Raw genomic sequence first — 13709 nt, 5'->3', positions numbered from 1 at the left:
CCTATTTGACTTAGGTAATTCTCTCATTGTTCAAACAACTTCCAAAATTTTCCCTCTCTCTGTAAGTTGCACTGAATTGAAGAAGAAATATGAATCACTTTTATTCAACAAATTTATATTAAGTGAAATTCATGTCTCGGGAATAGAGCTCACATGACTACACATTAGGAAAATATGAAGATTGGTATTAATATGTAGGATATATTTGATATATAAGATATGAGATATATATGAGCTCATGTTTGCTTCTGCACCTGATTGTCTTTATGTCTACTTTCTAGCTCTTAATAGGCTTCCCTGATTTCATTTAGGTCTTGGGGACAAGGACTATGTGTCATATTCTAGCCTGGTATAATTTATTTAATCATATAAAATGCATGTTCTCATTTTCAAATGAGTAAAGTGCTGAGAAAATAGCACTGGCCATGTTACATATAGCAAAAGTGTGGATGCTAAGAGCCAGTGTAATTTAAGCAAATGGATGTTTATAGAGTAGCAAAACTAATGGTTTCTGACAGTTGCTCTGGCCTTTATCTTAACCTCTATTTTCCCAGTTACAAATAGAAAGTAGGATATCTAAGCTGCCCTGGAGGGGTGCTAAAGATGTATTATGAGTATCATCCCTAGAAGTGGAAAAACTCAAGTTCAATCTTGATAATAAATTTTGGATCTCTCTTGCTGTTATCCATTTACAATATCATACATGTGAAAACTTTGCATCTTCACCTAGAAATGTATCAAAGGGTCAGTATTCTAAAATAGCATAGAGCATTTTAGACTTTGAACATGTAAGATATGAAAGTGAAATATATTATTACATCAAGGTTTGGCAATGTGATGTATTGAAAAACAACAAGAACAATAAATGCCCAAAGAAGGAGGATCCTTGGCTTTGTTTCTGCCCTTCCTCCTATTGATCCAGTAAATTTGGGCAATGTAATGTCTCTGGTCCTTACGTAACTCTGATAAAAGAAGACTATATGAACATGGGGAGTAAATCAGGTGATTTTTACCAGCCCTAAGATCTATGATTATAATACTGTAATAATGATATTAACCAATGGCTCAGAGGCTATTGGGATAAAATTCCACATCGTAAGAATGCCTAATATCCTTCCATCAGAAACCACTAAAATATCATCCTGAAGTTATATTTTCTATGTAAGGTTAATTCATTTAACAAGAACCTATTAACTATGTACAATATGCTGAGTGTTCTCTGAGACCCTGAGGGGAAGAGGGAGGGTGATAAAGATGAAGAAGTCACAATTCCTGCTCCAGGGGGTATTTCCAAATTAGAGGACAAATAGACACACAAAACAATTTAGAGGGCAAATAGACACACACAAATAGTGTAGAGCATGGTAAATATGATAATGGCCATTTGCACAGAGAGCTATGAGAGTTGAGTGGGAAATGGAGGCTCTGGGATAAGGTTAATAGATGAGTATGATAAAGCTTAAGGCAGTTGATACTGCAGCGTGGTATGATGGACGTGCCACTGAACAAGGAGCTGGAACATACAGGTTTTGTTATTACCACCTTCACTTACTATCAACTCTGCCTACTTGCCATGTAACCTAGAGCAAATCACTCAGTTTTTTCATCTAGAAAATGAAGGGGTTTCTGCTAGCTAGGAAGTTTCAAATTCTATTAAAGTGCTAAAACTCTGTGGCTCTTTGGGACAAATAGCAGTTGTTTATCTGATATTTGCTCTCCCTTTCTTAAAAAAAAAAAATCTTAATTTTATTTGGGGTTATAATATACTCAGGCAAAACCTTGACTTCCCAGCTGCCTTTTTTTTTTTTAAATAAGGATGACCATGTGACACAGTTCAGCCAATGGAAACAAAATAGAATGTTTCGATTTCCTGATATGCTGCTCTTCCTCCTGCTCACTTCCTTTTTCTCTCCACCTAGAATATAACACAGCACGATGAATGCAAATGCCACCATTAGGATGGAAGAGCAGGAAGCTATGAGAAACCTGAGTCCTTAATGGGTCCCTTAGCAGCTTCACTGGCCCTAAAATACCTACTTACAGACTTGTTATCTAAGTAATATTTGTAACGTTTCTGTTACAAGCAGCTAAGATCGATCCTAAGTGATACGGATAGCCAAGCTTTAGTATCAAAAGATGGTAGACGAACCATGAGAGACTATGGACTCTGAGAAACAAACTGAGGGTTCTAAAGGGGAGGGGGGTGGGGGGATGGGTTATCCTGGTGATGGGTATTAAATATTTTTTTTTTTTTAAAGATTTTATTTATTTATTTGAGACAGAGAGAATGAGAGAGAGAGAGCACATGAGGGGGGGAGGGTCAGAGGGAGAAGCAGGCTCCCTGCTGAGCAGGGAGCCCGATGCGGGACTCGATCCAGGGACTCCAGGATCATGACCTGAGCCGAAGGCAGTCGCTTAACCAACTGAGCCACCCAGGCGCCCTGGTGATGGGTATTAAAGAGGGTATGTTCTGCATGGAGCACTGGGTGTTATACGCAAACAATAAATCATGGAACACTACATCAAAAACTAATGATGTATGGTGATTAACATAACATAATAAAAAACTTTAAAAAAGATGATATATTCAGAAGTTGGGCTAAATTATAGTTCTACATGACATAGTTCTATATATTAGTATCTGAGTGTATGTGTATATGTGTGTATCAGCATGTGTATATATACATATGTGCATGTGTGTGTGTATGTGTGTGTGTGTATGTATATATAAAAATATATGTAATAATGTCATATCTGGACACTATGTACGTTGTAAGTCAATGATTCTCAGATCTATATTCCCCACTCAGGACTTCCTCTAAACCAATTGCCATTCTAATATATCTTCTTGGATACCTTAGAGCTCCCTCTAACCCAAAATAATCTAAAGCAAACACTGAAAGTACACCTCCAAATCCAAATGTTCATCTGACATTTGCCATCTTTGTTTTGGCATTTCCACTCAATCAGGTACTTAGACCAGACCACTTAAGGTCAGCTGTGACACTATCTGCTCATACACAAGATGTAGGGAAAAATTTCCTACGTCTTCTCCCCAGTGTACTGGGTATTTAACATCTTTGGGCTTTGGTTTTCTCATTTGTAAGATGGACATCATAATAGTATCTATAGTATAGGATTTTTTGGGAGATTAAGTTAGTTAATACATATAAAGTGTTAGATGAATGCCTGATATGTGCTAAATTGTTCAACATATATTATTATTATCTTTGAAACAGTAATATGGTAATTACAGCTGTTCTGAGTTTATGCAATTTGATATTACATTAGTGAATATAGATAGATGTATAATTTTTATTCTGATTTGTTTCGATATTCAGTATGATTGTTGTGAGAGTCAGGTCTCTCTATATATACTTTGACATATACCTTGGAAGTAACCTAGAAAGATTAATTTTAGTAAAAGTTAAAAAGATTACTTTTTAGTAAACTAGAAAGAAGAAAAATCAATGGATCTTAACCTTAATCCATGCAATAAATATTTAATGAGCACTTTCTATAGGCCAGACACTCTTCTCACCATTGAATATACAGTGGTGAACATGCAAATTCCGTAATAGAACTTTGAAATTCCATGTCTGCTTCCTCACCAGTAAAATAAAATGGTTGAATTAGAAATAGGTGATATCTAATTTCTTATGACTAAAAGCCTATGTAAATCTATGAGTAAATCTATGGTTAGATGAAGTGGTATACTATGACAGAATGACAGAAGACTGGAACATGGGAACCTATGAATGCTAAGCTGCATATGGCCACACTTTAATATGCAGTGGAGAACCAGTAAAAAAAAAAAAAAATTAACTGGCACAATAAGAGTTATGCTTTAAGAAGTTTGTGTGGTATGTGTGTATAAATAGAAAGATTTGTGTTATTAAATAATTTCCATACCAGGAGCCCATGTAGAAGGTGGCATGGAGCCAGGAGACCTAAGCATGAGACTCCCTTGTTTATACCTTCATCCAGGAGCAGGCATGGGGGGCAGGAAGCGCTTTTTTCAGTAGGGCAGGAATTGTACCTGCATGCTGGTTCACCAGACACTGGGCTCAGTGTGTGCACAAGCCACTGTACGTAGTCCCCAGGAAACACCTTGGCTTCCTGGACTGCATTTACTTGGGCTGACTGCCCAGGTTACATCAGCAGTCAGTGTAAGCAGCTGCAGGAGAGCAGGCAGGAGCAAGTCCCTTCCTCTGACAGGACATGTCTTCCTGGATTCTGTTCCTGAGGTGGTAGTAACTAAGGTGGCCCTTTGGATTAAAAAATTATCCCTGGGGATCTCAGAGCGATCGATAATGAAAGGATTCTGAAGAGATGGAAAAGAACCTCAAAAAACTTAATTTGAATAAAATAAATGTAACTTAATTTTGTACCTCATGCTGGTAAGTGGGACATACTGACTAAATTAGAATGGAACTCTAATAATGATGATATTATAAAAGACTAGGATCAAGCAACAGGATCAAGGAGATATTGATGGGATTTTTAGAGTGAGAATTCACTCTTTGTGGAATGAGAACTGCCATATACTCTAAGAACTGATTTATTTTATGTTTTAGGGATATAGGTTGTGTCAGTTTTTATCGTCATGTCCAATGTGCTTTTTCAAATACTGTACCATTTGTTTAGAATTTTTTCACATCTTGCTCCATGATCTGCCTGGACAAAGCCCATTCATCATTGAAAATCCAGCTTAGGTGTCACCTCTTTCTGGAATCTGTTATAAACTTTAGCAGAAAGAATTAAGTCCTCCTTCCTTTTTAATATTTTTATAAATGATGTACTTTTTTGTATTTGCCCTTGTCACACTGTATTATTTATTTCCTCTATTACACTATGAGCTTCTTAGTTACGTTCGTGTCAGAATCTTGCCCATCACAGTGCCCACAGAGGGCATTTAATAACTATTTGTTTAATGAATGAATAAAAGTTCAACAAAATTATATTGATGACTAGTTATATACTGGTACTACATAGTGACCAATAGTGATTAAAAGAGTTATGATCTCTGTCTCTAGAACTTGCAGTCTATTGCGAGGGAGGGAAGTATACAAATAAAATGCCAATTATAACCTGGTATGAGAAGCATATATGTAATCTGTATTTATGTCTGTGGAGGCACATAGGATTAATGTGCCTCCTTTGTCCAAATGTTTGAGTATCATAGATTTTATTTTAAAAGTAATAATATTATTCAGAAAGCAACGAGTTTTAAAGCTAAAGGGGAAAATGGCTAGAACAGTGGATGCTACTAAAATCTGAATATTAAGCTTTGTTTTTTAGTGTGTATCCTCTCAGTGATATTAATATTGAAAAATACTTTTCATGCAACTTTATAAAAATGTCTTTTGTGATGTGGACTGGACCAGTGATTTTTTTGGACAGCATAGAGTTAAGAGAATCAAGATGTGATAATGTCATCATCTGTACTCAAGATGTACATTATTTTCTCTTTCTGATGTAGTTAGAAAACCCTTAAAAATGGTTTACTTCTTAAAGATTTTATTCTAGGATAGAAATGGCACATTTTTAAGCTAAGTACTTAAATAACAGTAAGGATCACTGGCTTTATAATGTGATAGTCAGGATACTTCTTTCACAGCCTTCTGTCCCAACAAACTCCCAAGTAATTGTAGCTAGCTCACTGTATCTTTGTTGTCTTGTTTCCTAAAAAAATGATCCTTAAGCTGTGGAGTAGAGAAACTTTTCTTTATGAGTCCATCAATAATCACATATGAGTTTAAAAATCAGGTGTATAGAATTAGTATTTAAAAATCAGTTGTGTAGAATGTGTGTGTGTGTGTGTAATTTGTATATTTTAGCACTATTTGTTGTGAGTACACATAAAATATGACCAGACTCCTTGTTAATCAAAATTACAAAATACCTCTTAAGAGCAGTAGCAGAAGCTTTATTATTATCTTTCAACCTAGTCTAATATAGTCTAGTCTGCTTAATATGGCATATTTCATGATTTGCAAGTAGAAATAAAGTTGAGAACTTGTATCAGTCAATTTTGTTTATTATGTAGGTTGAAAACAGTATGGGTAGATGTTCATCTGTTTATAACATTTCAGAATAAGTTCTTAGGGTGCAGATTGCCAAATTTTATTCATGATTACTATCTTTAATATTCTTTCTCATATTTGTCATACATAGAGATTATTTTAAAAATTAGATGAGTTATAAAAATGAAAAAACTTACATAATCAATATGACAGGACAGTATCTTAATTCTAAATAATGTAGCATAGTACAGTGAAACATGTCAACTAGAAAAAATTCTGAAAAATGCAAGGATTTCAGTTTCTCAACATTATCTTGTTACTTGTTTTCATTTAGACTGCATCTTGCACAAGTGTGTTGACATGGATTCTGATTACATTTTCGACTACAAAAGAAATTTTCCAATTTAGATAAATGATTTCCTGCTAAAAAGGTGAATGTAGAGTAACAGATTGCACTTAACTACACAGCCCATAAATAACTCACCCTGTACCTCCTTCTCCTTTATTTTACTTTCTATGTAATGCCATATTGATGAAATGCAAATAAAGTAATAAGAGTACCTGATGGCATTATATTATTTTGAAAATATTAAGTACTTTTTACTGACAGGGACTCCCAGAGTAGCTGAATTGTGGTTATAAAGAAATGTGACTGGGGAGTGATGTCACCAATATGACAACACAGGTCATTTCTGACTTTCCTTCCCACACGAAAAAAACAAATGACAACTATTCAAGAATAAGACACCACTGAGAGAATCCTAGAATGTGAGGTGAGGCTGAAGCACCACCTGACTACAGTCACCAAGACAGACCATATTAGAAGAGTAAGAGAAGCGGCTGTACATTGACCACATCGTCCCCTCCCCCAGGCCAGCTCTGCACCACATGGAGTTGTCTCCCCTGAGCCTCCAGTGTGGGAAAAGAGAGCCCTGGGGGGGCAGCCAGCCACCCCCAGCACTGTGGGTTGCTTTATGGGAGCCCCTTTTCTGATCTTGTACCACAAGATTGCAGGGGAAACTGCAGGACTCAACCACTGGGAATTTGACTGTGATGGAAAAAGTGAAAGGGCCTGCCAACAACCAGCACATGGATCTTGGCATACTGAGTTCTCCCCGCAGTGCCCAAGTAATAATCCCAACCAGTGGTTTTGCTCATCTGCAGAACCAAGTCAGCAGTCACCACTCTGACCAGGGAATTTGGCAGGGTGCAGATCTGCCTGATTCAGATTCTCTAATGAGGAGTTTCGCTGGTTCTAGAGCCCAGTTTGCCCACACCTACACAGGGTGCTGAGTCATAGCCCTACTTGCTGTGGAGAGCATCAGCCTTATCTGAACAGAATGTCTGGCAACAACTCCAAACTGCTATGTGGCCCACTGGCACTCCAGCCAAGAGGTAGGTGGGCAGAAGTGATCACTCCCAGAATGAAGCCAGTATGGAACATCAGTGTTCTCATGCTAGGTCAGGGGAATTAAATCATAGCCCAGGCTGAAGGTAGCTCCTGGTCCCTCCCAACCAGAGAGCCCATTTGGGAAATTAAAAATAGTCTGGAGTAGTCGATTCCCCTCCTGCCCAAGCAAGGTTGCTGAGACATCCTGACCCACTCTGGAGGGTGCCTCCTGGTCTCATCTGACCAGAAGGGCTGGCAACTCCTAGAAATTGTGCAGCCCAGTAGCACTCGAGTCAAGAGAAGAGCAGACAAAGCTGATAGTTTGCAGAGCAAAGCCAGTAACCCAGTTCAACAAGGAAACTTGAGGGCAAGTTGGCTTGCGTTAAGACACCAAAGAGCTTTACTGGTTTTAGAGCTACTTTTCTCACTGTGCCTGAGCAGGGAATCTAATTTGTAGCCCCACTTATTCATATATCCTCCAACTGGTCTCACCAGGGAACCTAACCAGAGCACACAGGAAGCTGCATAGCCCATTCAATAGCACTACGTACAGTGGCACCAAAATAGAGAGCACAGCCTGTGGCTTCCCCTACCCGCAGAGCAAAACCAGTGACCTCATCTGACCAAGGAATTCAGTGCACACTCAGGCCTGATTTGAGCCTCCAAAGAACAAGCTGCACAGGCCCTGAGTCCTGGCCTTCTGCCTTGCCAGGGCAAGGAAGCTTATTCTATTTGACTGTAGTACCCAGTCCCGACCGTCTAGTAAGCCTGACCACAGAGTCCAGGCAATGGCCGAGCCATCCCACAGCCCCACTTAAGTAGGGAACTAAGCCAGCATTCCTATCCAACTGTGGCAGCCAGTGGCGCACTCCCCCATCTCCGTCCCCAAGGCTGAAACAGTTGCCTTGCCCAGAAGTAGACCATAGTAGTAGCCCCCGCCTGTCTAAGGACGTTATTACAGACACACCTAGAAACTCAAACTGAGTTGACTGGTGGAAGAACTTCCTCTGCTAAAGCAAGCCTGTAAAGTCTGGAAGGGGAGCGCCATTACTCAAATGCATAGATAGCAGTATAATGAATCAAGGATCATGAAAAATCAGGTAATATAACACCACCAAAGAAAATGAATAAAGCTCCAGTAACTGGCCCTAAAGAAATGGAGATCTGTGAACTGTCAAAAATTCAGAATAATCCTTTTAAGAAGTTTAGTGAACTACAAGAAAACATATACCATTAAAAATTAGGAAATGATGCATGAACAAAACAAGATGCTCACCAAGAAAATCACAACCATCAAACAGAACAAAACAAATCCTAGAGTTGAAAAATACAACAACTGAACTAAAGAATTCAGTAGAGAGTTTTAAAAGTAGACTCAACCATCCAGAAGAATCAGCAACCTAGAAAATAGGATATTTGTAATTAGAGAAGACAAAAAGAAAAAAGAACGAAAAAAAGTGAAGAAAGCCTTCAGGATCAATGAAAAGAAGCATATTCACATTACGGGGATTTCAGAAGAAATTGAAAGGGACAGAAAGTATATTTAAAGCAATAATGACTGAAAACTTCTCAAACTGGGAAAGAGAAATGCATATCCAAATCCGTGAGGCCTAAATGATCCCAAATAGGACTACATCAAGGTACATTAAAATTAAATGTTAAAAGTCAAAGACAAGGAACTTTAAGAGCAGTAAGAGAAAAGACAGAAGTTACATGCAAGGGAACCTCCATAAGACTATTAACAAATTTCTCAACAGAAACATTTCAGGCCAGAATAGATTGAGCTGACATATTGAAAATATTGAAAGAAAATAGCTGTCTACCAAGAATTCTATACCCAGTAAATTTGTCCTTCAGAAATGGAGAAATTAAGATATACCCAAACAAACAAAAGCTGAGGGACTTACCTACCACCAGACCTGCCTTACAAGAAATACTAAAGGGAGTTCTTTGAATGGAAGTATAAGGGCACTAATTAACATGACAAAAACATAAAAAGGTAGTGTAAATCTCACTGGTAATGGTAAATATATAGTCATAGATTCTGAAATATAGTAATAGTGCTTATAACTCACAACTGTAGTTTGAAAGTTTAAAAAAAGTAAAAATAACTGTAACTACAAAAATTTGTTATTAGTTATACAATATAAACATGTAAATTGTAACAGCAATAACCTAAAATGTGAGGGTGAAGAGAAGTAAAAGTGTAAAGTTTATGAATTTTTTAGAAGTTAAGTTGTTATCAGTTTACAATAGGGTGTTATAAATTTAAGGTATTTCATGTAAGCCTCATGATAAACATTAGGGAAAATCCTGTAGTATTTACACAAAAGAACATGATAAAGTAGTCAAAGCATACTGATACCAAAAGGCATAAAGCATACACACACACACACACACACGCACGCACGCACACACACAGCACAAAAGGATAAGAAACAAAGAACAAGGAATCTAAAAAACAACCAGAAAATAATTAACAAAGTGGCAAGAGTAAGTCTTTACCTTACAATAATTACTTTAAATGTAAACAGATTAAATTCTCCAACCAAAAGACATGGCTGAATGGATAAAAAATAATATCCAACAATATGCTGCTTACAAGAGACTCACTTTAGCCTTTAAAACACACATAGACTGAGTGAAGGGATGAAGACATTTCAAACAAATGATAACCAAAAGAAAGAAGGGGAAGCTATATTTATATCAGACAAAATAAACTTTAAAAATGGTAAAAAGAGACAAGGTCATTATATATATAATGGTAAACAGGCCAATATGTCAAGAAGATATAACAGTTATAAATATTTATTAGCTGAATGGTGAAGCACGGAAATATATAAAGCAAAAACTCACAGGGCTAAAAGGAGGAATAAGCAGTAATATACTAAAGTTGGAAACTTTAATATCCCACTCTCAACAATGGATAGATCATCCAGATAATCAATAAGGAAATAGGTTTGAGCATTAATGTAGAGCAAGTGGACCTAACAGAAATATACAGAACATTCTATCCAACAACAGAAGAATATATATTCTTCTCAAGTGCATATGGAACATTTTTTAGGACAGACCATATATTAGGCCACAAAACAAGTCTTAGCAAATCCAGCAAGACTAAATTCATACCAAGTATCTTTGACCACAGTGGCATGTAACTAGAAATCAACAACAAAAAGAAAACTGGAAAACTGATGAACACATGGAAATTAACACTCTCCTGAACAACCAAAGGATCAAAAAAGATAGGGGAAATAAAATTTCTTGAGAGAAACTAAAATGGAAACATTACATATAGAAATTATGAGATGCTGCTGAACAATTCCAGCAATAAACTCCTACATTAAGAAGTAAGAAAGATCCAAAATAAGTAACTTAACTTTATGCCTTAAGGAACTAAAAAACAAGAACTGAGTCCCCAGTTAGCTGAAGAAAGGCAATAATAAAGATTATAATAGAAATAAATGAAATAGAGAGTAGTAAAACAAAAGATTAACCAAACTAAGAGTTGGTTCTTATAAAAGATAAACAAAGTTGACACACCCTTAGCTAGACTAACCAAGGAACAAAGAGAAAGGACCCAATCAACAAAATTACAAATGAAAAAGGAGACATTGCAACTGATATTTCAGAAATTCAACGTGTCATAACATGTTATCATGAACAACTATATGTAACAAACTGAGCAACCTAGAAGAAATAGAAAAATTCTTAGTAACATAAAACTTATCAAAACTGACTTGGGAAGAAATAGAAAATCTGGATGACCAATTACTAGTAAAGAGATTGAATCAGTAATTAAAATTCTCCCCCTGAAGAAAAGCCCAGGACCCTAGACTGGTGAATTTTACCCAACATTTAAAAAAGAATTAACACCAGTCCTTCTCAAACTCCTTCAAAAAATTGAAGAGGAGGGAACAACTCCTAACTTATTTTAGAAACCATTGTCCTGACACCAAAACCAGAAAAGTACAGTACAAGAAAAGAAAATACAGGCCAATATCCTTGACGAATATAGATATAAAAGTTCTCAATAAAATACTAGCAAACCAAATTCAGCAGTACATTAAAAAGATCATTCACCATGATCAAGTGGAATTTATCCTTGGGGTACAAGGCTAGTTCAACATATGCAAATCAATTGTGTGATATATCACATTAGTAGAATGAAAGAAAAGAAACATCATTTCAATAGATGCAGAAAAAGCATTTGACAAAATTCAATATCCATTCATGATAAAAGTCTAAACAAATTAGGCATAGAAGGAATATATCTTAACATAAGGCCATATATGACAAGCTCACAGCTAACATCATGCTTAATGATGGAAGATTGAAAGCTTTTCCTCTAAGATGCAGGAGCAAGACAAGGGTGCCCATTGTCACTATTCCTACGCAACAGAATACAGGAAATCTTAGCAAGTGCAGTCAGGCAAGAAAAAGAAATGAAAGGTATCAGAATTGGAAAGGAAAAAGTAAAATTGTTTCTTTTGAAGATGACATGATTTTATATGCAGAAAATCCTACAGACTCTATGAAAAATCTGTTAGATCTAATCAATGAATTCAGTAAATTTGGAGAATACTAAATTAACATAGAAAATCAGTAGTACTTCTATACACTAACAATGACATTTCTGAAAAAGAAATAAAGAAACCAGTTTTATTTACAGTACCATCAAACAATAAAATGCCTAGAAATAAATCTGAGGTGAAAGATCTCTATTCTGAAAACTGTGAGACATTGATAAAAGAAATTGAAGAAGACCTGTAAGTGGAAAGATATCATGTATTCATGGAATGGACAGGAAGAATTAATTACTGGATAATTGGAAGAATTAATATTATTAAAATGTCAATACTGCCAAAAATCATCTATAGATTCAGCATAATCCCTAGGAAGATTCCAATGGCATACTTTGCAGAAGTAGAAAAAAACAAAACACTTCTAACCCTAAATCCTGAGAAAGAAGAAGAAAGCAGTAGGCATCACACTTCCTAATTTCAAGTTACACTAGAAAGCTGTAGTCAGCCAAATAGTATGGTATTGGCATAAAAACAGAAAAATAGACCAATGCAACAAAATTGAAAGCCCAGAAATAAACCAAAGCATAGGTGGTCAACTAATATTTGATAAGGGAGCCAAGAATACTCAATGGAGAAAGAATAGTTTCTTCAATAAATGGAATAATTGGATATTCACATGTAAAAGAATGAAACTGGACCCATATCTTATGCCAGTCACAAAAATTAACTCAAAGTGGATTAAAGAGTTAAATGTAGGACCTGAAACGATGGAACTCTGAGAAGAAAACATAGGAATAAATATCCTTGAATGGGTCTTGGTAATGATTTTTTTGGATATGACACCTAAAGCGCAAGCAACAAAATAAAAAATAAGCAGGAGCACACCAAAAATATAAGCTTCTGTACAGCAAAGGAAACCATCAACAAAGTGAAAAAACAACCTACAGAATGGGAAAAATATATTTGCAAACCATGTATCTGATAAGGAGTTAATATCCAAAATATATGAAGTACCCCTACAACTCAATAGTAAAAAGCTAAATAACCCAATTACAAAATGAGCAAAGGACCTGAATGGACATTTCTCCAAAGAAGATATATAAAAGACCAACAAGTACTTAAAAAGATGCTCAACATCACTAGCCATTAGGAAAGTGCAAATTAAAAGTACAATGAGATATCACCTCACCCCTGTTAGAATGACCACCATCAAAAAGACAATAGACAACAAAGAGATAGACTTGTGGGTACCAGTGGCTGAGGGAAGAGGGGAACTGGAGGAAGGTGGTCAGAAGGTACAGATTTCCAGGGGCACCTGGGTGGCTCAGTCGTCAAGCATCTGCCTTCGGCTCAGGTCATGATCCCGGGGTCCTGGGATCGAGTCCCGCATCGGGCTCCCTGCTTGGCGGGAGGCCTGCTTCTTCCTCTCCCACTCACCCTGCTTGTGTTCTCTCTCTTGCTGTGTCTCTCTGTCAAATAAATAAATAAAATCTTTAAAAAAAAAATACAGGTTTCCAGTTATGTGATAAATAAATAGTTGGGATATAACGTACAACATCATGACTATAACTAACGCTGCTATATGTTATATAGAAAAATCATTAAGAGTTCATCCTAAGAGTTTGCATCATGAGGAAAAAATTTTTTCCCTTTTATTTTTTCTGTAGGAAAAGATGTATGTTTGCTAAACTTATTGTGGTAATCATTTCACAATAGAAGTAAATCACACCATCATGCTGGATACTTTGAAGTTACATAGTCATGTGT

The sequence above is a fragment of the Phoca vitulina genome, unplaced genomic scaffold, assembly GCF_004348235.1.
Source record: "Phoca vitulina isolate PV1807 unplaced genomic scaffold, GSC_HSeal_1.0 scaffold1, whole genome shotgun sequence".
Lineage (NCBI taxonomy): Eukaryota > Metazoa > Chordata > Mammalia > Carnivora > Phocidae > Phoca > Phoca vitulina.
The sequence above is the reverse complement of the archived record's forward strand: the minus strand, read 5'-3'. Positions refer to the sequence as shown.